Consider the following 24524-nt stretch of genomic DNA (forward strand, 5'->3'; position numbering starts at 1 on the left):
ACTAGTTTAAGCACTTGAAGAACTAATCTCTCTACTAATGATGTTGTTGTTTAAGCCTTTGATCCAACATATTATGCAGGTGATCCAGTGGATTGTGTAGTTGATTGTTTAACCAAGTGACTAATCCATTGATTAAGTAGTTGACTAAGGAGCATATCTAGCCACAAAGCTAGCTTTTTCTCTAGCACCAGTATCATTTTATTAACCTCCAATAGTAGCATCAACAATTTCATTAACAGATCGAAAAGCATACCCAAAAGTAGCATCTCCAGTAGCATACCTTATAGTAGTATATCCATGAGCAAAGAAATAGGTAGCTAAGCTAGAAGCTAGATCAAAGTCACTAACCAATGGAGTAGGAGCATCATTTTAATCACCTATAGTTTACCTTCACCTAGTTCCTTACACAACAAATTAAGTAGCAGACTATGTTGGATTAAAATAGGATAATTTTGAAGTTCTTCAAGTTTAGAGCCGAAGAAGACTATTTGCAGGGTTGTTAGGGGTAAGGAAGTATTATAGTGTGTGAAGGTTTCCTTGCATAATAGCTATTACTGGGGGACTAGTGTGACAAGTCATGAAACCAAGAAGAGAATATCGAAATAATTCCCCATTATTGAGTCCAGTAACCCTATTTTCCCAAAGGATTTGTTTTATTTGTGGGTGAATTTTCTAAATAAAAATGAGCATATGAAGGGGAATTTGGAGTAGGTACAAATCCTATATTATAATATATACAGCCCCAATATTTTGTTAGAGTTTAACCCAAAATCCCATTAAGGACATATACTAGCTACTATAGGACTCAAAATGGTTTGTATTAAATCCATATCCCAAACCCTTTTTTGATCCAAGTGGATATTGGTGGCCACCCACCTATTCCACCTAGACCTCCAATCGGTTTCATCTATTTCCTTTATTATAGCATCATTTACATTTTTTAGCATTTTTTCTGGTCCTGAACTTTAAGAGTTGTTTTGACCCCCTAAACATAATTTTTTTGAGGTCCGCAGCAGGCCCATAGCCATAAGCAGGGCCTACTACAAATCATATAGTACTCAAATATATATTTCCAACGAGTTATTGTACGTGCCAAACAAAGATCATATGACCAAGTTACGAGCTTAGGAAGTTGGTTTCCCAACTAACCCCAACAAGGCCCAAAAAATCTTGGTGTTCCATCTCCTTATGTTAGGGTTTTGTTTGTTTAGGGTTTCCCTTATTGTTAAATAATAAAAATTCCCTTGAGCCCCATTATAACATAGTTCATAGGCATGTAGTCACCACATCATTTCTCAAAGATAAGCTACCATCACCCGCGCTAGTTTATTTCCATTTTGTATGTAATCATATTTCAGTTCTTTCATATAAATGAAATAAATTTTTATTTCTACTGCATATATGTGTTTATGTTTGTATCTATATTATGTTTTGTTCATGTATAAGTCCATATCATTTTGAAATTAGGACTTGTGATTTTGTTGGAGGTTCCCTGGTTTGGTACTACACCCGCAGTGAAGAGGTTTATGTCGTTGTTGTTAGCCCATGTGTATACTGGAGGGATATGGTTGGAAAAACACATCAAGATGGTGAACAATGTTATTGACTCTTGTACCCATTTAGGAAAATTATTGCAAAACAAACTATAGCATCCTAACTTGCCATAATCTTATAGATATAAAGTTCACATTATAGTGTCTTTCATGTTAAATTGTAGCAAGAAAAGGCTTCATTTAACTTGTTCCTTAGTCAAATGGAGAAATTTGAATTTCCACTTCAATGGGATGAGTTTTCGGATAGTTAGTAGGAGTGATATGGCGAAATCATTTATTTAAGTTAGTCAATTCGAGTTTGTGGGAAATAAGTAGAGTTGTGCATGAGTTGATTGCTAAGATCTAGAAATCTAGTGGAGTTATATTTAGTGAAACTCAGTTATTTGATCTCTAGTCTAGAATAGAGTCAATATGAGTTTATTTGAGTAGTTGTAACTATTGTTAACTCATTTATCTCTCAGTTAACTAATCAATCTACTAAAAATAACCCTAGTCATGCATGTAATTTGAATGACTAGTGAAGTTGGAGAGAAAAGGCATAATGTAATCATTATTGTATACTAGTGAGTGCATATTGTTTGCATGTAGTAGGTGAGCTAATTTCCTCAGAAATTGTGCAAGGAAATAGGAGGAAGTAGGAGGCCTATTTTGGCTAAGTATTGGCCAGAGCAGACTTAAGAGGATATCAGTATTGTAATGAAGGTTGAGCTTCAAGCATTGAAGCGGTCATTATAATAGATCATTTTTCTCATTTGATATTATACAAATAGAGGAGGGGTTTTTGCAGTTGGGTTCCATAATAAGAATTTTGTTCATTGTCATTGAATAATTGCATGTGTTTCTATTGTCTGTTTCCCTTTCACAAATTGAGTAGAAGAAATTTGAGTCTATTATTTTCAGTCTGAATTCATTAACAATTGCATAGGTAGTAGAAGTTATTTATACATGGTATCATAGGTATTAAAAAGTGCATAGAAACTAGGTTCTTGATCATCTCCCAGAGAAATTTTGAATAATAGAGTTTGTGGTGCAGGAATTCAAATTATACAAGTGCAATAATTTGAGTGCGGGAATTTCTTTAGTGCAATAACAATGTCTTTCAATGGATTGAGGCTTGAGTATGCATTAGAGGTAACTTCAAATTTCTGTGCTTGGAAAGATAGGATGGAATTTGTGTTGGATTACAATGGAGTATTGGAGTACATAAATTGATATTCTAAAACCAACAGCATCAAATGCACAACAATTGGCTCAATGGAACAAATATACTACAAAATCCAAGAGGGTTGTGCTAGAGGGAGTTAGAGACCATGTGGTTTCAAATTTTCATGGCAAGGAGACTACTTATGCAATGTGGAAAAACCTCACAGATCTATTCCAAAGCAACAGAGATGCCTAGAAATTGGCATTAAAAGATAAGTTCAGGAACATTCAAATGAATAAAAATTAAAATGTTTTCCAGTGCCTATCTAGATTCACTCAGGTGAGAGATGAACTTGGAAGAGTTGGAGAAAATGTGCCACCATATGAACTTGTGATTTTAGAACCCCTTGGTCTTCCAAAGTCCTGGAATAACTATCAAGATTCAGTTAATGGAAGAGACAAACTCCCAGATTGGGAGACACTTTGGTCAGACTTGGTGTAGGAGGTGATTAGCAGTAACAATAGAGATGGAGTCTCAACCAGAATTGATGAGGAAGAAAAATTTTCCTTAGCTGGAAAACAAAAGAAATCCAAAGGAAAGAAGGCCCAAGGAAAGGAAGAATCCATTCAAAACCATGGCAAGAAAAAATAGCTTAGTAAAATTAAATGCTTTCACTGCCATGAGTATGGACAATATGAAACCAAGTGTCCAGACAAGAAATCCAGTAAGAATCCTGCAAGAGCAACAGGAGGAGATGCTATCACATCATAATTTGAGTTGGATTTCACCCTCATTTCTTGCATGGAAATTACTATATGAGGTAGTGTATGATACTTAGATTCTGGTGCTTCATTTCATATGACTGGCAATAAGGATTTCTTCAATAGCTTAGAGGGGAAGGACATACTATTACACATAGAGCTTGGAAATGATGAATGGTATAGTACCAAAGGAATTGGCTCCATCACCTTTAAGAGGGATTCGGGCTCCCATCTTCACCTAAAAAATGTAATTTATGTGCCTGGTCTAAAGAAAAATCTAGTTTAAGTAGTTGTACTTGAACATAGAGGATATGATGTGGTGTTCAGTAAAGGGAAGGCTTATTTGAAGTATGTTGCTACTGGACAAGTAAAACAAATTGGTGTTCAGGTTAAAATTAACTAAAAGCTAGATTTGGATACATACGTTGCATTGAGTTATAAGGTATAACATGTTCAACGTCGAGATGTTGGATAGCTCTGCACAGGCACATGAGACACCTACCCAATGGAGCTTTGAAAATAATGTAGTAGCTCACCACTGGACTTCCAAAATTCACCCTTGATCAACATGATGTTTGCAAGGGATGAACTCTTGGAAAATATGTTAAATCCTACTTCTATGGTCGTGATAGCAGAGATGGAGCCATCTTAGAGTGAGTTCACTCAGATGTGTGTGGACCATTTTCCACAGTATCAACTGCAAAGCATAGGTATTATGTGATTTTCATTGATGATTTTTCCCGCAAATGTTGGATCTATTTCTTGAAGAAGAAAGATGAGTTTTATTCAAAGTTTGTTAAATTTAAATCCTTAGTTGAAAATGAGATTGGAAAAAAAAAAAAATCCCTGAAAAGTGATAATGGAGGAGAGTATGTGTCTAATAAATTTAAATATTTATGTTCCAACGACGGTATTAGAAGGAGTTGATTCCACCCCACAATCCACAACAACATGGGGTTGGAGAGAGGAAAAATAGATGTATTGTAGGAGATACTAGAGAAATGTTGCATGAACATGGATTGACACTATCCTTGTAGGTAGAAGCTTGCAATACAATTGTTTATTTGGAGAATAGGACCGCTCACAAAATTATTGGAATGATTACATCTAAAGAGGCTTTCACTAGGAGGAAATCAGATGTATCCAGTTTCACATTTTTCGATCCATAGTCTATTTTCATGTCTCCAAGGATAGCAAAAAAAAGTTGGAGCCCACTGCAAAGAGGGGGATCTTTGTAGGATACATAGACACACCTCATATTTACCGAGCATGCATTCCCTCACTCGAGATTACTTTAATGAGGAGGGATGTGATATTTGATGAGGTTAAATCCATGAGGATTTCTCTAGAGAGATAGATGAGCATACCACAATAGGATGAGCTTATAGCTCCAAAGGATGAACCTCAATCAGATCCATAGAGTCAGATCTTACTCAAAGGCAAAACGAAATTCCAAGAGGATGTTATGGAGCAGCCACATGTGGAGGAGTAGAAATCATACAGAGTGAAGGAACCCACTCACACAGAGCCTTGCAGAGAAGGGAGGAAGAGGATCGGGATGGTAAACTGGTTGGTACAAGAAGCTCAGGAGCAGGTTGGAGCTCCTAGCTCCTTGCACAAATAGAGGATATCACCAAACAGATATACCAAATATATGGAACTCACGCCAGAGTTGATTGATTCTGAGCCATATTATTTTGAAGAGGTTATTTCCCAGTAGATGTGGGTAGGTGCCATGGTGGAGGAGTATGACTCCATCATGAAGAATGATGTTTTCGAGGTTGTTCCTAAACTTGAGGGAAAATATGTTATTGGCTCCAGGTGGGTGTATAAGGTGAAACATGCAGCTGATGGCAATGTTGAGAAGTATAAGGCCATATTTGTGGGAAAAGGCTTCTCATAGGGGGAGGGGATTGATTATGAGGAGAAATTTTCTACTTTGGAAAGATACTCTTCTATCATAACCATTCTTGCATTAGCAACACAATTTGGGTTGAAGATCCACCAAATGGATGTTAAGATTGTCTTCCTTAATGGAGTGGTTGAGGAAGAGATCTACAGTGATCAGTTTGAGGGGTTTGACACATTTAGGGAGACACATGTGTGTAGGCTCAAGAGAGCCCTCTATGGTCTCAAGAAGGCACCTTGTTCTTGGTACACTATCATAGATTCTTATCTCAGAGGATTGGACTTCACTAAGAGTGAAGCAGATGCCAATATATATTACATTATAGTAGATGGAAATATGTGCATCTTAGTCATGTATGTAGATGATTTGATATTGACAATAGATGACATGTTGATCCAATCTTACGAGGAGTAACTTGCAAGAGATTTTGAGAAGAATGAATTGGGTTTGCTACACTACTTCCTTGGCTTGGAGGTGTCACAGGGAAATGGAGAAATATTTGTTGGAAAGGAGAAGTACATCTCTGAAGTCCTTCAGAGAGTCCACATGCAAGATTACAAACCCATGAACACTCCTCTTGGTACTAACTAGAGGAAATAGGATGATTCTATCGGTGAGGTAGTAGATGGCACTATCTACAGACATATGGTGGGGTCCTTGATGTACTTGGTGAACACAAGGTTCGATATTTGTTTTGAAGCAAACCATCTTAGTCAGTTTATGGTGGATCCTACCAAGCTTCACTGAAAGCAGCAAAACATATTCTCAGATAGCTCAGAGGCACAAAAACCTTTGGTTTATGGTACATCTAGATTGAAGGAGTGAAGCTCCAAGACTTCACATATGCATATTGGGCAGGAAGTCCCTTAAATAAGAAGAGAACATCGAGAGCATTCTTTAGTGTTAGGTTAGCTATAGTTTATTGGTACAACATGAAACAAAGATCTATAGCACTTAGCTCAGTAGAGGCTGAGCATATGGTTGTTATTGAAGAATTGTGTGAGGCTATTTAGATGAGGAAGATCCTAGTTGGTCTCTTTGATCAAGGGATGGAGCCTACATTGATGCCCTATGACAATCAAACTTGTATAAAATTGTCTAAAAATATAGTGTTTCATGATAGGTCCAAGCATATAGACATCATGTACCATCACCTAGATATTGTGTGCAGGGAGGATTGTTGTTACAGTACACTCCTATAGAGGAACAGGATGCTGACATTTTGAAAAAGGATTTTTCAAGAGGCAAGTTCAAGTTCCACATTAGTAGGATTAGGGTTGTTCAAAACCACTTTCTTGCTAAGAGGGGGTGTTAAATTGTAGAAAAAAATGATTCATTTGACTTGTGCCTTAGTCAAATGGAGAAATTTGAATTTCCACTTCAGTAGGATGAGTTTTCAAATAGTTAACAGGAGTGACATGACCAAATCACTTACTTAATTCATTCAATTCAAGATTTTGGGCAAGAAGTAGAGTTGTGCATTAGTTGATTGCTAATATCTAGCAATCTAGTGGAGTTATATTTAGGAAAACTCAATTATCTAATCTCTAGTCTAGAATAGAGTCAGTATGAGTTCAATTGAGTAGTTGTCACTGTGGTTAACTCATTGATCTCTCAGTTAACTAGTCAATTGACTAAAAATATCCCTACTCATGCATGCAATTTGAACTTCCCAGTGACGTTGGAGATAAAAGGCATAATGTAATCATTATTGTATACTAGTGAGTGTATAGTGTTTTCATGTAGCAAGTGAGATAATTTCCTCAGGAATTGCACAAGGAAATAGGAGCTTCCCTATTCTTTAGGAGGAGGAATTGTGCAAGGAAATAAGAGGAAGCAGGAGGCCTATTTTGGCTAAGTATTGGCTAGAGAAAACTCAGAAGGAGATCAGTATTGCAATGCAGGTTGAGCTTCAAGCATTGAAGATGCCATTGTAATAGATCATTGTTCTCATATGATATAATGAAAACAGAGGAGGGGTTTTTCCTAATTGTGTTACCTAGTAAAATTTGTGTTCATTATGATTGAATGATTGCATGTGTTTCTATTGTATTTTTTCCCTTTCACAGATTGAGTAGAAGAAATTTGTGTCTATTGTTTTCAATTTGAATTCATTAGTAGCTACAGATTTTGAGTTATTTCCATATTCCCCACCCTATTATGAAGCCACTATAAGCGAGGAAGGGAGGGACTTCCTGGCCATCCCATTGACCTAAACACGTTGTTTCATCCTAAATCTGGTAGATGAATGTCCCCATCCTGATTCTCAAAGTCTTCTCATGATGGAAGAAGAAGAAGAAAAACCCTATGGAGAACATCCTCTTACAATATGAACAACTCTTTGATCTGTGCCATGTCCAGTTGAGATGGAGGTTGATGATATCACGACTGAGGTGAGAAGAAAATATGAGCTCATATCAAGGCTTAATGCTACCAATTTTAGAAGAGAATAAGCACCAAGGGGATCTTAAAATATAAGAAGGGAGGTTTCCAAAGGTGTTGAGATTTCTAAGAGAGAGGTTGCAACAAGGGCTTCTAATTTCAATAAGCTAGTTGTCCCGATAAGAGAAGAGCCCAAAGTAGTTTAACAATCCAAAGATAGTTGGGTCATAGGGAATGATGGGAAGTTCCATGCATCGCAATAGCCAAGTTCCACCTTGACCAAGCCTTTCATTGCTCCCAAATATTCAGAGGAAAATCCACTAGTGCCTCCACCTTTTGACATCATGTATTATCTAAAGAAACTAAAAGTTACCATGCCTATTTTTGAAATTATTAAGTGTCATGTGCATAGAAAAGAAGTGTTTAAATTTCAGTAAAAGGGTAGCCTAAAAACCATGTAACTAAATCTCAATTAGTACAAGATAGGAATGCTAGGAAAGTGAAAAATATGATGGTATTATGCATTGAAGCCCCCCTATAAGTAGACTTTATAAATATCCAAGATGGGAAAGTTGCCCAATTTTAAATTTTAATTAGGGTATATGGAGTTAATAAAAATATTAACTCTTGAATAATGGATAATTCAAACCAAAGGGATAATCTACTCACCTGTGGTGATGTTGTGCAGAAAAGTAGAGTCACAGTCAAACCTGAGATATCCAAATTCCATGGTTAAAAACCATTTTTAATAGAATATACATAACCCATATTAAAAATCTTATGCTAAAAAAAGGTTTAATCCCTGGAAAGAGATGCACAAGAAAACCCTAGAAAACTTAATGAGGGCTAGACTCTATTCCCATGGTCATTCAAGCCAAACCCAACTCTCTTCCCTAGTTCGTGGATGAGCACCATTGTTCATATGTATAAACGGATTCCTCAAAGTTTGAACAAAATAAAGGGTTCGAAGGATGGATAAGATAAATTACCTAAATCTTCTAGGAGTACATTGAGGAGTTTCTGCAATTCCATCCTTTCCCCTGTAAGGAATATGGTAGCAGAGGTATTAGTCACATGCATATTCAAATTAATAACACTAACAAATAAAAAAGAGGCATAAGACAAACTAGAAGGGGGCCTTCTACACGTGTGAGTAGGTACTCATGGAAACCAAACTAAAAACGTAACCTCAATCACATATATAGAAATTATGGAAGGTATGGTGATGTAAGAAGGATTTCAACCCTTTCACACTATTTAAAACACTATCTTAGCCTACAGAAAATACCATGGTGACTGGATGCAAAAGTAGATCCAAAATTTGATGTAAAAGTGGATGCAATAGGGTATGGAAACACATACACTATATTTGATGCAAAATTGGACACAAAAGAGGATGAAAAAGTGGAAGAAAATTTGGGTTGTAATGGTAGGCACAAGATATGGCACAAATTGTGACGCAATAAAAGTAGATGAAAAAGTGGATGTAACAAAAAACACAAAAAATATGCAAACTTGGATGGAAAACAAGATGCAAAAAGGGATGTAAAAGTGGATGCAAACATGGGTGCAATAGGCAAAACAAAATTGGATACAAAAATGGATGAAATGGAAGTAGATACAAAACGAGATGAAAAACCCAATGTGTAAACCTGGCAGAAAAGTCGATACAAAAATAGATGTAATATTTGATGCAAAATTGATAGCAAACGTGGGTACAACAGTAAGTGTCAAACAAGGCACAAATAGTGACACAAGAAAAGTGGATGTAATGATAGATGCAAAAAAAGAAGCAAAATTTGATGCAGGCGAAGATGCAAAGATATATGCAAAAATGGAAATAAACATGGGTGAAACATTGGATGCAAAAGTGGTTGCAACAGAAGTCGATGCAAAATGAGACACAAAACCTATGCAAATCTTGATGTAAAAGTCGATACAAAAAGGGATGCAAAAATAGATGTATTAAATGAAAACCTAGACGCAAATAAGGATGCAAATGTGGATACATTATTAGAAGAAAAAGTGAGTGCAAAGGGAGGTGCCAAACTAGGCACAAATTATGGCACAACAAAATTGGATGTAATAGTGCAAACAATAATAGATTCAAAATAGAATGTAAATATGGATGCAAAACAAGATGGAAATGTGGTTTCAACAAAATTAGATGCAAAAATAGACACAAACCTCGACGCAAAACTTGGCGCAAATGGGTTTACAAAAAAAGATGCAAAAAATGATTTAAAAAAGGATGCAAAAGTTGATGCAAGTGTAGGTGCAAAAATTGGATGCAATAGAGGATGCAAAAGTAGGTGAAACAAAATTAGGTGCCAAACTTCATGCAAAGGATGACACAAAACTTAGCATAAAACATGGTGCAATATCTATTGCAATACTTGGTGCCAAACTTTGTGTAAGACTTGGTGCAAAACTCAATGAAATTTTTTCATCAAATTTTACACCATATTTGATAAATGGATGTAAATATCACTAAAAATCGGCTCTAGATGCAAAAAGGGAAGTAGAAATGGATGATAATCACAGGGCTTTGTTGTAGTGGGGAGAGGATGTGGGGGGGGGGGAGGGGAGACAGGTATGTAGGGGGTGTTAGCACTCTATAATTTATGAGGTTGTGAAAGAAGCCATAGAGGTAACCACAAAACCACTTTGGAGCATAGGATCTAGACTTCCTAAACTCGGAGAGGGATCTCTTTTTCAGATTTATCTTTGTTATATATGTAATTTTAGACTAGTTATGAGAGTTCAGAGTTTGATTTTAAAATTGGTATGGTTGATTAGCTTCCTGAAACTTCCATTGGGCTATGGAGACTACAAACTTAACCTGGATTTGTCTCAGATTTTTAAAGGAGTTTCACAGGGCAAGGTAGCTGAACTAATTGGATCTTTTAGCTTTAAATGAAATGTAATAAAAGAAAAGAATAAGAAAAATGGAATTTAAGAATTATTTAACTTAATATCAAAGGAAAACATTTAAATTATCCACAACCAGAATCAGAGTGTATCTTTCAACAAATTATGTTCATCAACTTTTTGTAAAATAATTCAGATTTAAGAACACATAAGTATGGAAACAAAGAAATAAATACATATATAGTGAGAGAAGCACTTCATCTAATAGTCCAACACATGAATCCTATAAATAATTTCCTTTTATTACTTATTAGCCCATCAAATGTAAAAAGTACAATAGCTTTCTCGAATGCAAAAATCAACCGTTAATACTTCAAAAAGAGAAGTAATTATAAGTTTATTTACAAAATATCTATCAAACATGATTAGGATGTATTTTAGGAATTTCTAAAACCAATTCTATCTATTTGTTACAAAATATAGGAAAATTAAAACTTCTTAGATTGTTGGCCCTAGCTTTGTGGAACTGCTGAATATTTGGCCCTCAAATTTTTGCTACATTGTTGGGCTTGTGTTGGAAAAACAAAATCATATTCTCACTCCAGTAACTCGCACAATGTATCCCAATGTTTTTCACTAGGGATAGACATCTTGAGTAATTTTTTGTAGACCTCCTCGACTTCAGTATATTTGGAAAAATTTGGCTTGGAAATAAAGATGTGCTTGATTTCATACTATATGTCTAAATCATATGTCAATTCTTCTAAAAACACTTTCCTTGTTATGTTTCCTTTCACTCCTGCAAACTTAGTACGTATTTAGCAATGGTCATCAATTTCTGGCTATAATCTGACCATGTGTTGAGCTTTTCATTTATCACTAGTAAACTAGGAAGTCCCTTTTTGTAGAGGGCTTCCAATTTGTTGAAGAACCTCTATACACCTATGTCCAGAACTTGACATTTTTCTTCCAACTACCTGGTTAAGTTACTTTTGGTTAGAATATTTTTTACCTCTAGTATTGTCTTAGTTTTGTCCTTAATCTCTAGTTCTTATAGCTCCTGCTTGTTTTTGGAATTGAGGAACTTAATGAGCTCTATAGCTTCACTTGGTTTATCACCCATCTGCTCTTTGATCTGTTCAATAGCTTCACCAAATTTCTCAAATAATTCCTTCTGCTCAAATATGATCTGTATAGATGGCCAAATTTATGTCATGGCTTCATTTATCCTTTTCCAGGTGTTCTCCTTAACTTGGGCTAGGGTATTACCCATGGCAGTTTCCTTCTCTATCTGTTACATTCTTTGAGTAAGCCTTTTCAATTTTTGTAGCTCTGCTATGTGAGAATTTTCATATCTGGTGTTTTGTTCCTATAGGACCTTTACATCCTCTCACAACTTTTTGATTTCTTCTCCTTGTATTGACATATTTTCCACTGATTGGGCCATTTTGATAGAATCATATGTAGTTGAAGTAGAGGGAGTTGTAGAGGTGGATGATCCTGTTGTTGTAACTGATGTAGAAATGCGTCTGAAGTACTGAAGCAATAGGCATTGCATCAAGAGGTACCAAAGCGAGATGAGAAACTGCTCTTTCTCCTTGATGAGTTTGTCCATTTCTGCTTCCATTTCCTTCATCTGACCATTATGTTCCATGATGAGCATGAGCATTTTCTCTTTCTGACTTTACAATTCTCCCATATCTTTAACTTGAGGATCTTTAGTAGCTGGTAGTTTTAATTATTTTTTTAGAGAAGGAATGTTAGCATTTTTCTTTTTGATGATTTCTTCCACCACCTTTACATTTCTTGGATCATGCCCTGGTTTAATAACTAGATCCTCTAAGGATTTTATTCTATTATCCTTAGCCAAAGAAGAAATATTCTCAAGCTTTAGATGTGATTAAATGTTAGTTAAAGATATTTGCAATTTGGAACCAGTTATTGCAGTCTGTGTGAATGTGGAGTAAACCATCTCTCCAGTTTCCCTATGCATGTCCATCTAGTCAAAAGGATGGACATCCTTTGCCTCAAACTCAAATGTAATTTGCTTGTAATATGTTGTTGATTGGGGATGGGGGCCTGTGCTTGCAAGAATGTCATCTGCATTCTCCCTTTTTCTGTGTCAAATGATGACATGAGCCTATGCTGAGTGGCGGAAGTTTGCTTCCAATACTGTGTAGGTGTTGTGCTTGAGAGCTTCATTTCTTTGCTTGATGTCTTTGTATTTCTAAAAAATATTTAATTATTTCTACTTCTGGACAATTTCTGATGCTGGAGTGTTTTCTAGATTTCCCTATGAAAATGATGAAGTTGGCGACCTTGTAGATATATCCTTTGAATATGTATGAAATAATAGACATAACTATTGTAGTTGGTACTTGTTCTTCTTTTTGTTCTGCAAAACATTTTGTAGGATTCTTCATGGCTTTCTTTGTGTAAATCTTGAACTCCTTGGCTAAGACCTCTATAACTAAAGTTGATTCCTCTTCTCCTGGTATTTTCTCTATCTTTTCCTAAGGAATAGGAGTATGTGAAGTGGTCATCTTCAGAAGCTGCTCCTATGCCTCTTGTAAAGTGTTCTCTTCCCACTAATCCTCGTTCATATATTTTTGAATTTCTGATCTCTGAGTATGCACATATGGTGTAGTCTTCTACTCCATCGTAAGCTTTGAAATTATTTGAAATAGGTCATATGACCAAGTAAGGATTAGGGGAAATTTCATATGTTTTAGAATTTGATCTGCTTCCTGCCCTATTGTCCTGCTGTTACAAATAAAAGGCCCCACCTATGTTTTTATCCTGGATTGTGATTTTTTCTTGCCTGCAAGAAAAAGGATTTCATCAAAATTAATCATTTACCCAATGTATTCCAAGGAAAAAATCTTCATATGACAGTATCTGATTAGCTTATAAGGTGGCAATTCACACCCATATACTCTAATTTTGGTGTAATTCTGGTACAAGTACTAGTCACATGTCTTTGCTTTCTCACTGAGGTGTAATATCTTTTGGATTTCTTGAGTAACCCTGGATTTTGTCTAACTAGTCAATAAACAATTCGCTGGATGCACAAAATGATCTATGAAGTCCTTGAAACCATAGTCCTATAAATTTCTTCTTAAAATAAAGGTCCAAAATATAATTGATTGTGGCTCCCCCTGCTCATTTAGTTTATGCACTGCAAAAGGGAATTTTTCTGCTTGAAAAAATAAAAATAGGTACATTAAAATAGAAGCATATATCAATGTTCCTTTAGTTTGGAGTTTAAGGAATTGTTCGTGGATCTTATCAGCAAGAAATTAGTTGAAATCAAACATAACTGACAGATTATCTTTAGTAGAAAATATTGACAGAGAACCTAATATAGGTTCATCTACCCATTCATTAGAATAGTAACTTGATAAAAAGGAGAGCATTGATGTGATTTGTTTGACTCTGTCTGGAAACACTGAAGAGGGATAGGGAGGGTTTTTCTTGGGCAACTATTGTTGGGGGGAAAAGTATCTAATGCAGAATGCCTCTATCCCACTCTGAAGGTGATAGTACTTCAGCAACAACTGAATGCAAAGCTATTCAAAGTTTCTTCTTTATGAGATGAGAAAGGGAAGAAAAGGATGATCTACTAACCGTTATCTTGCGCTAATAGTCGATCCAGTCTTCACTCCTTGCAGCTTGCTCCTAGCTCCTTGCCCTTTTCACCGGCCCAACTACACACAGATCCTGTAAAAGCACAAGAAGAGGAAACTACAAGAAGCATACATCCATAATCGATTATAGGATTAGCATAAATCAAATATATAAGCATCTATTCATCATAAAGACACATGCATATAGAAGAACCTCAAATACTTTATTGATAATAGAAGTAAAGTTCTGAGAGAGTTACAACCACAATGGGCCCAATCCAGCAACACCTTCCAGCTGAAAGAAATCTCCTCTTCACCTCCTTCAAGCAAAACACCCAATAGATCTATACACAAACCAACAGCACTTCCTTACTTGCACAAAATTCCAGCCTCCCTAGACCTCATGAGAGAGCTCTATATATAGGAGATTTGGAGAAAGGATGAGTCATTTTGAGACTGGCCTGAAGCTGACTTGTGTCCTCTCCCACTTTAGTTAATCTTCAGTTCTTGAGTCCACTTGGAGAATCTTGCTTCCACTTGGAGATCAAGACCCTCTTACTCATCATAGGGCGAATTCCTTGAACCAAGTGTCAGTTTGGAAGCCTCCTGGGCAGTTGACACCTTGCAGAATGACTGTGCCACTTGGCCAATCTCGCCCAGCGCAGGTAGCCTTCATTAGTTTTGACCTTTAGCGCAGGTACAAGGAGGAGCAGTTGACATTCAGCGCAGATGCTTAGTGGACCAGCTGATATGATCCAGAAATAGCCTGTTTTTGAGTGTTTTTGGGTGGAGAACTAATTCTCAGTGCTGTGGTTTGCAGACCTTGTTCCTCTAAGGGTAAGAACAACATGTTTAGGGACTTTGGATCCCTCAGATTATTGACATTTCATGCTCCATGCTGTTAGGCACAAAAATGTCTATAACAGTTGCCCCCTAAAGTATGAGGTCGTTTATCAGGTGAAATGCTTTATTAGGAGGATCCGAAGTTCATTCAATCGCTGAGAGGTGCCCTGCAATAAAATACAATACAATACATTATTTTTCATTCTGCTTTCATGATCTAGCTGAGGCAGGCATTCCCATGCTCAGCTTTTATAAATTCATTTTGGTACACATAACAGACGACTGTCTGATTATAGACTGATAATTCTCTGCTGAAATTATCATCCTTTGAGTAGGATGATCATCTGCTGCAATGATGTACATATCAAATGTCTTTATATTTCCTGAATATATATCGCAGCCCGGATGGATGAAACTAGATCTGGGGTCTTCAATCTCGTTCGATCTTCACTCTAAGTACAAGTCGATCCATGTGAGAATTGCGCTGAAGTCGAACATGGAAAGACATTGCTTGATTACCGGTCAATACTGTAAACCGTTAACAAGCGCGAGAGGAATCACCAATAATGACAATGACCCTCAAGGTACTACAGTACAATTCACGTGGTGTGAATAAAGGACTTGGCGTCGAACACCACGCAAAATCTTCTGGTCGAAGGTCATTGATGTATACCTGTCACCGGAAGTGAGAAACTTGCCATTGAGGCATGCAAGCTTCAAAGTACTGGGGGGGTGTTCCTAGATCAACTTCTTGGATAATGAGCTGAAGTCGACAAGAAGCGATCCGTCAAAGGAGGGCCTTAATGAATCCCACATCAGTGACACGGAACAGAGCTAATGACTTTAGTGGAGGTGAAAACAATCTGTGAAATATGATTCAGGGTGGCGATCATGGGTGGATGAAGGATAATGTATGGCAGTGGATGGGACACGGTTGACTCTTTCTGAACAAATCTCTTGAACATATAACGACACTGATGTGATGGATCAGTAGCATTACCCCAAATGTGGATGGTTTGGCGAAGACCATGGTGATGAGACCGGTGAATGAAACAACCCAACCCGATGTGATACGGAGGACAAAGTGTCATGTTCAAGAGCGACTTGCTACCATCAAAGCTTTGAGGTTCTCCCAATTTTTCCCCAGTCATTTCTGACCAGTACCTCTTTATTTTTGTCAAGCTTGAGGAGGATAACATATGCTTGTTCTATAACCTGCCCTTCGGGCAAGCCCATCGCTATGTTTTAACGAGCCTAGCGATAGGGAAACTCGTTCTCGTCTAAAGACAAGTTTGTCGCTATTTAATCATTTTAACGAGTCTAGCGACAAAGACAACTCGGTCCTTTTCATTTTTAGAGAGTCTGAAAAGGTACAGAAAGTTAACTCCAAAATTCCTTTTTCGTCATCTAATCCCTTAAGTCCGAAAAAGTATAAAACAATACAAAAGGGATGAATTTTCGATAACTTTAACGAGCCGAATAAAACAAGCGCTCGACCTTTTTGTGTAATAATCCCTCAGGTCCAAAAAGATTAAAATCTAGAGGAGGGATAGCTCTTCCGGTCTTTTTAACGAGCTGGAAGGCCAAAACTCGGCAAACTTTTCATATTTTACGAGTCAATTGAAAAGAGCTCAAAGAAGACTCGTCTTTTGAGGAACAAGTGATAAACAGGGATAGCAGCAGATTCCAAGTACAGGTTGGAATTTTCCAATCACGGCAGTGTCACAAGGATGGCTAAGTGAAATCACTCTTTGCAGTTGTTCCTCAAAATGGGTAAACAATCATATGGGGGTGAATGATCGGCCAAACGGAATGGAGGTGGCAGGTGTAAACACGACCAAGGCTTTTATGGCTAATAAATTTACGATCACAATGGTTATTTACCGGAATAGGTTCATTTTTTAATGAGCTTGAACTCTGGTGGAACCCTTGCTCACGCTCTTCTATTTTTTAACGAGCATAAATTCCGCGGTAAAACTGCTCGAACTTGCGTTTATTTTTTAACGAGCATGAACTTTATGCTAAAACTGCTCGATTTGTGGTCAAATTTTTTGATTTTTTACCATTACTAGCTTTTCTCTTTTCAAATGTAGTACTGTATTTTTCAATTGCTGCAACAAACTATGTTAGAAATGGATAATATTTGCATGAAAATGAGATTATAACCCTAATATTTCACTTTGTACTATGTAAAAAGCCATTAAAAGGTGTTTTTACCTCTCATTTACCATTTCTTTTGCATTTGGTTTGTTGGAGCTCTGGAGGTGCCTCTTCCCCCTTGATTTTCATCAGCTGATTCCGGGAGATTCTGCGGACGATTTTCGGCGCCGTCTGGACCAGGTAGGAGCTGAACCCTAGCTCTTTCTTTTCATGGTTTCCTTTTCCTGTTTTTTGCCTGTTTTCCAGTCTTTCTGAGCCCCTGGGGTTTTGCCAGGGCGCCCTAGGATCAGCGCAGGTTTCCCTTTCGAAACCTGCGCTGAAGGTCAAGCTGCCTTAAGGCAGCCTGACCCTCAGCGCAAGTGGGGAGACTTCCTACCTGCGCTGGGCTCAAAAGGACTGAGTTTTGAGGTTATTTTTGATGATTTTTTCGCCAGTTTTTCATCAAAACAGGAACTCATTCTCTCTCTTGTTTGCTTTGCAAAGTAACTTGAGAAAAATGTCCCTTACATGGCGAGAACGAGAACATGAAGAGGAGGACATGATTGCCCTCCATGACCCGTTCACAGTGAACGTGCTGCGGAACTGTGGCCTGCTGAAGTTCTTCCGGATCTCTAGTATGAGAGCACAGATTTCTTTACTGCAGTATATGCTTGATGCTTGGGATCCTGTTAACCAAGTATTCCAGATTAGGGGGAAGACCATCCCCTTGACCATAGAGGACATGTACTTCTTGACTGGGTTGTCAAGACGTGGTGCCTTCGTTTCCTTATCAAGTACGTCCCGGGGGACTGATTCCACCAGAGATTATGTCCGCCAGTATTGCAGGGAAGGTTCTCAGCCGAGCAGAGACGGCAAGATTGTTATCCGCGAGATTACTGATCGGGCTCTCAGGTCCATTCTGTTTACTATTGGTAGGATGGCCGGTAGCGCAGCTTTACATGTTGCCAACAGGTCCTATATGCAGCACGCCTTGGAGTGTCTCCAACCGAAAGTATTCAACTGGTGTGATGCAGTACTTGTTCAGATGAAAAGTCAATTGACCAAGATAAAGGACGGGAAGCTGAAGAACTTTGGATTTGGTTCTATTCTGACTGCCTTTGCCTTGGAGAAAATCCCACTGATGCAGCCTCAGTACATCATACTTGACTTGCCCTCTCCAACCGAGCCACGCATGCAGAGGTGGGTTGACCACATGTCTAGGCATGCAGGTCAACCTCAGATTACTTTCACTGAGGCCTTCTTTAGGTGGTTCGAGCGCCAGGAGATGGCGTTTTCTGAGTATCCATATGTGGGTATGGATTTCCGAGGTGATCCGGATTTGGTTCTACCGGATGGCGAGCAGTGGGGTGCTATTGGTAAACTCTTTGACCACATTACTGTTTATTGTTCTTGTTCATAACGTTGCTGTGTTTTATTCTATCAAGACTTTTAATTGTACTCTTGGGTGCATGCAGATATTGGTCCTGTTCGTCCAGCAGTTCGTCCGAGATCGCCAGCTGCTGCCTCAGCAGGGGAGCCTGCTAGGAGAGTTGTTATCCGCGATCTTGACGACACTGAGACCCTTACAGCTGTGCAGGAGCAGGTTGAGAGCCTTACTCGTGGCCTTCCGGATGTACAGATCGACGAGTTACCTTTACAGATGCAGCGTCACACCATTGGTGTGCCTAGACGATGGACTCGTCTCTTGCGCATGATTGCACAGGCCGTGACGTACTATCATGAGCACCACTAGACTAGGGTGCCCCCTAGCATCTTTTTTGAGTTTTTAGGTCATATGACCAATTTTGTCTTGGTTACAGAACATTATGTATGAACTTATATAAACAGCTTATATATTTTGATTTTCGGATTTTATTCTGGTTGATTTACGTGATCCATATGTACAATCTTTGATGATGTGTCCTTTTTTATGAATGTTGCAAATGTCTATCTAACACATAGTTTGCTAATGAGTCGGTTAATGTGTTTAAATTTCTTGAAATATGTTGATATTGAATTGAATCAAATCGCCTTTCCAAGATCTTAACCCTTAGGAACATGCGATAAATAGCTGGATTGCGAACAGAATATATACCATTGAGTTGTAGTATTACGAGCTGTGAGTCTAGCCTGACAATTAGTCGGCGTATGCCACGTGTGATGGCATCAGAGAGTAGTTCTATCAACGCGCTATACTCAGCGATGTTGTTCGTTGATTGCCCAATACATACGCCTCTGAAACTTACTAACTCGCCGCTTGGATCAAAAATGGCCCAGGCTGCGGAGGACAGGTTCCGCGAACTACGACTCGCTCCGTCGGCATATCCAACACATGTCTCCATAAGGTTTGACATCTGCCATCAATGAAAAAGGTGGATCACTCGACCAGAACAAATACTTTAGCGAAAACAAAATACAACAAAAGCATGCAGGTTACTATTTAAGCATAGTAACGCTTGAGGTACAACCCGTTGCGGGGCTGCGCCAGTGGAATTCCATCGTAATCCATTAACTCGTAGGCTCCTTTTGCTAACACCCTTTTAACAATATAGGGGCCCATCCATAAGGACTTGAATTTACCTGCTCCTAATTTATCGGATTCTTGGTCATAAAGCAAGACCAAATCACCTTCTGAGAAGACACGGGGTTTGACATTTTTGTCGAACTGAGCCTTGACTCGTTTCTTATGGGCCTCGTTAGCCAAAGCGGCATCACGACGGGTTTCATCCAACTGGATTAATTCCAAGAAACGAGCCTCTTCCTCTGAAGTTCCGGGGAGGAGGTCGATCGCGAGTTTAAGTGACGAAATTTCGCACTGGATCGGCAAGACTGCTTCCAGGCCATACACCAATTGAAAAGGTGTGAACCCGGTTGCGTTCTTTACCGAGGTTCGGTAAGCCCACAAAGCTGAATACAGGATTAGGTGCCATCTTCTTTTATGAACCCCGATCATCCTTTGCAACATACGCTTCAGGACCTTGTTGATTGCTTCAACTTGTCCGTTGGCTTGCGGATAATATGGGGTAGAGCTGTCGTGAGATAGCCCTAGCTTGGCAGTTAATTCGACCATCATGTGATTGCGAAAATGCGATCCATGATCTGTAACTATAGCTTGTGGTACGCCGAACCTGGCGACTACATGATTGAAAAAGAAAAGGGCAGCTGTTTCACCAGTGTTATCCAATGTAGGCATCGCCTCGGCCCATTTGGTGAAATAGTCGACAGCGACTATTATATACCCATGCCCCCCGGTCAAGGTGGGGTTACATTGCATGAAATCGATGCCCCACTTGGCGAAGGGCCCAACAGCAACTATAGGCTGCAAGGGTGCGGGTGGTCGTCTGGTTTTGCTATCAAAGATTTGACAAGCATGGCAACTTCTGACTGCTGTTATGCAATCTTTGAACATGGTTGGCCAGAAGTATCCTGCTCGTAGGATTCTTTGTGCTGTTGCATATCCAGACTGATGCCCCCCACACGCGCCTGAATGACAATCATTCAGGGCTTTTTCGGCCTCCTCATGGGTAAGGCACCTCCTCAGAACTGTATCGACACCACGACGGTAAAGTGTATCACCGACGATCATGTAGTCTTTTGCTTGGTATCGTATACGTTTTTGTTCTGAGTGAGAGGTATTAGACCTAAATTTCTGGGTTTGGAGATAAACTATGATATCTCCATACCACTCATCGCTTACAGATATCAGAAACAAACTTTCGTCCACGATTGACTCTTCCGATGTTTCATCGTTGGACAACGATGGGAGATCGCATAATAATTCTGCGAAAACTAGAGCTTTCTTTGATTTGGATTTTACAAATTCCAGATCAAACTCTTGAAGGATCGCTATCCATTTTGAATATTTGCCCCCAAGCAACTGTCGCGACAGTATATAAGTCATGGGGTTGCAATCTGACAGGATGGTAGTTTTCCGAAAGAGGACATAATGTCGAAACCTTTGAATCATTTGAACAGCTGCAAGCGCTAGTTTTTCAACATAAGAATACTTACTTTCTGTATCGTTTAAGTTTTTACTTAAATAATAGATAGGATGTTCAATTCCATCGACTTCTTGTACTAAAACCATCGCAATGGTTGTATCTGCTGCAGCTAGATACAGGTTAAAATCTCTTTGATAGTCCGGGGCGTACATTAATGATGCTTTTACTAGACAATCTTTCAGAGCATCAAAAGAAGCTTGCGCTACTTGGTCCCAGACAAAAGGTACATCCTTTTTCAATAAACGAGTATAACCTTTAGCAAGTTCTGCGTAATTTGGAATGAACCTCCTCAGAAAGTTTGCTTTCCCTTGGAGTTTCTGAATCTGAAGCAAATTTGAAGGTGGAGGCAAATTAATGATTGCCTGAACCTTACAGGGGTCGAGACGAATCCCATCCTTAGAGACTACAAAGCCAAGTAAACGACCAGAACTGACGCAAAACACACATTTGTGCGGATTGAGTCTTATCTTGTAGTGTCGGCAACGTAGAAATATCGCTCTTAAATGCTGCGGATGATCAGTCCGCTTTCGCGAATGAGCCGGAAGATCGTCGAGATAAGGTTGAACAATGTTCTTGATGTCATGGAAGGCATAATTCATCGCCCTCTGAAACGTCGCCCCTGCGTTCTTTAAACCAAAGGGTAATTTTCGATAAGCGAATGTGCCCCACGGACAAATAAATGCAGTCTTTGACTGGTCCTGTGGGCGTATATTTATTTGATTATACCCGGAAAATCCATCCATAAATGAAAAGATTTCACATCCGGCGCATTCATCAATTATCTGGTCGATGAAGGGTGTAGGGTAGTTGTCCTTTGGACAAGCTTGGTTTACATCCCTATAATCAACACACACTCTTATCGTCCCTTGTTTTTTCATAACAGGGACAATATTCGATACCCAATCGGTTAGAGGAACCGGGTAGATGAACCCAGCATGGAGGAGTTTTTCAACTTCCGCCTTAATGGCAGCGGCTTTCTTCGGGTGCACTTGCCGAAGTCGTTGCCTTACTGGTTTGACATCAGGATACATTTTAATTTCATGTTCAACGATACTCGAGTCAATGCCTGGCATTTCATCATATGACCATGCAAAGACATCTCTAAATTCGCGAAAAAGAGCGTTATATATTTCCAGTTCTGAAGGGGAACAACCTTTGCCGACATAAATATTCTCTACAACATCTGTTTTGGTCGAGATATTTATGGCTATAGTCTCCTCAATATTGGATAGGTTTCGCTCGGAATCCACCGTATTTACAGTATTCGTTAGGAATTCAAATACTGAAGGGTGATAAAGGTCACTTTGAGTATCTTCTTCATATTCCGGAAGAAGGGAACGATGGTGGTGATCATTCCATGGTGCCCCCTCAATCATCATTGATTGTAAGATTCCTTCGTCAGTCCCATGTACTTTCGACCAAGGATCTAATGGGGTTCCATATTCTCTAGATCTATCTACCCAAACGCTTGACGAGCGTTGATTTGGGCTCGCCTCCCATGCTTGAAACATTGATTGCTACAATATTTCTAAAGGGCTTGGGGGCAAAACCATTGAATGATCCATGTTGACCTTCGTGGAAGATATCATGTTGCAGGTTGCTACAAACGGTACATTTCCTATATAAATAGGAGGTGGTAGCGTGAAAGTTCCCATCAATGTGGGGTCTTTCAATAATCCTACTCCGATATCTTGAATTGAATGGTTGCTCTCATGGATCATGGGAATGCTTCCTGTAACTTGTGAACCATTAGGGAGGAAATTCTGTTGGTCGACGATCGTAATCCCTCCTTCAAACGGGAATGCGATCTTCCTAAAATAAGTCGACACGACAGCTGCCATGGCATAAATCCATGGTCTACCCAGTAGGATGTTGTAGTCAAGATTTCCATCAATGACTTCTACATCAATTTCTACTGTTTTTCCTCCTAGTTCAACTTTCAAGTTATTAAGGATACCGTAAGGGGTATAAGTCCTTTCGTCGAAAGCTTTTAATGTTGTCGATGATCGAGACAAGGTTGGAGATCCTAAAGTTTTCCAGCAGCTCATCGACATAATACATGTCGATGCCCCCTCATCAATTATCGTTCTGTGAACAGTTTTGTTGAGGGCTTTCACTTGAATAAGGAAAGCTAATTGAGCTGGTAACTGAGGATCATATCCCTTGTGATCAAAGGATACCAGATTTGAATCCTTAGGATCTACCCCACCAATTGCTGATAGCAATGCCTGCCTTTGGGTTGGACAATTTTGCAGCACTTCAAGGGTCGACATAGCGGATGGCGATTGGGCCAAATCTTCCACTATATTATAATGCTGCGCCGCTCTGGCGCGAGGATTAAATGTCGACTTATGTACTACACCTTTTGGCGGTTTTATTGTTAATTCAGGGATGGTGGGTGTAACTTCTGTCGAAGTTGTTGTCGAACTACTTGGTTGATCTTTACCTTTTTCGTTCGACACCTGAGGGTTCCCATAATCTTTGTTCCTTGTCGAAATCAAAGCATCATTCTGCTGTTTTGAAACCGACAACATAAGGACTTGCGACGGGGAAGCATTTCCACTATCAACCAGATTTTGACCTGGGTTGGGAAATGGATCAGTTAACACAGCTGATGTTTGGGAACTTTTAAAGAACCTCTTTAACTCAGCTTTGAATGGGCAATTCTTTGTGTTATGATCCTTATCATCACATATTAGACATGGATAATTTTGTTTCCCTTTGCCAGGAGGGTTTGAAGAATTCTCCTTAGGCGATGATTCACCTTGTTTTTTCTTCTTCCCTTTGTTTTGTTTTTTCTTCTTGCTTCCTGGTTGATTGGTTTCTTTGCCTTGATCTTCCGAAACGGCATTTACTTCCGAAGCAAGAATATCTGCTTTTGCATTTTGATCCGAATTCTTACGGGCTTTCTTTGCGGAAGCCTTTATCGATTTCGTGTTTGCGGTGCCAATCACGCCATCACCGGCATGAGAGTCACTATTTGATTTAGGAGGGGGAGGAATTGAAAATTCCGGTCTAGGGGCGTCAGGTATTTTGTCATAGAGTGTGCCGGACTGGGTATACACCAAGTCCAGATACTGTGCACGAGCAATAACTTGCTCCTCCGTCACGACTCCCCCCTTGGCCACATCTTCCGTAATAGCTGGAAGTAACGACTTTATAAACCATTCAGCTAATAGCTGATCGGGAACATATGTTTTCACCATCCTACGACGACGACGCCACTCATGTATATGATCAGATATATGGGTAGCAGTTGTCTGTTTGAAGTTGGTTAATATTTCTGTTCCCGTTT

This window comes from Pinus tabuliformis, chromosome 1_2 (genome assembly GCF_031772625.1).
Source record: "Pinus tabuliformis cultivar Carrire ecotype Pingquan chromosome 1_2, CPIR1, whole genome shotgun sequence".
NCBI classification, from domain to species: domain Eukaryota; kingdom Viridiplantae; phylum Streptophyta; class Pinopsida; order Pinales; family Pinaceae; genus Pinus; species Pinus tabuliformis.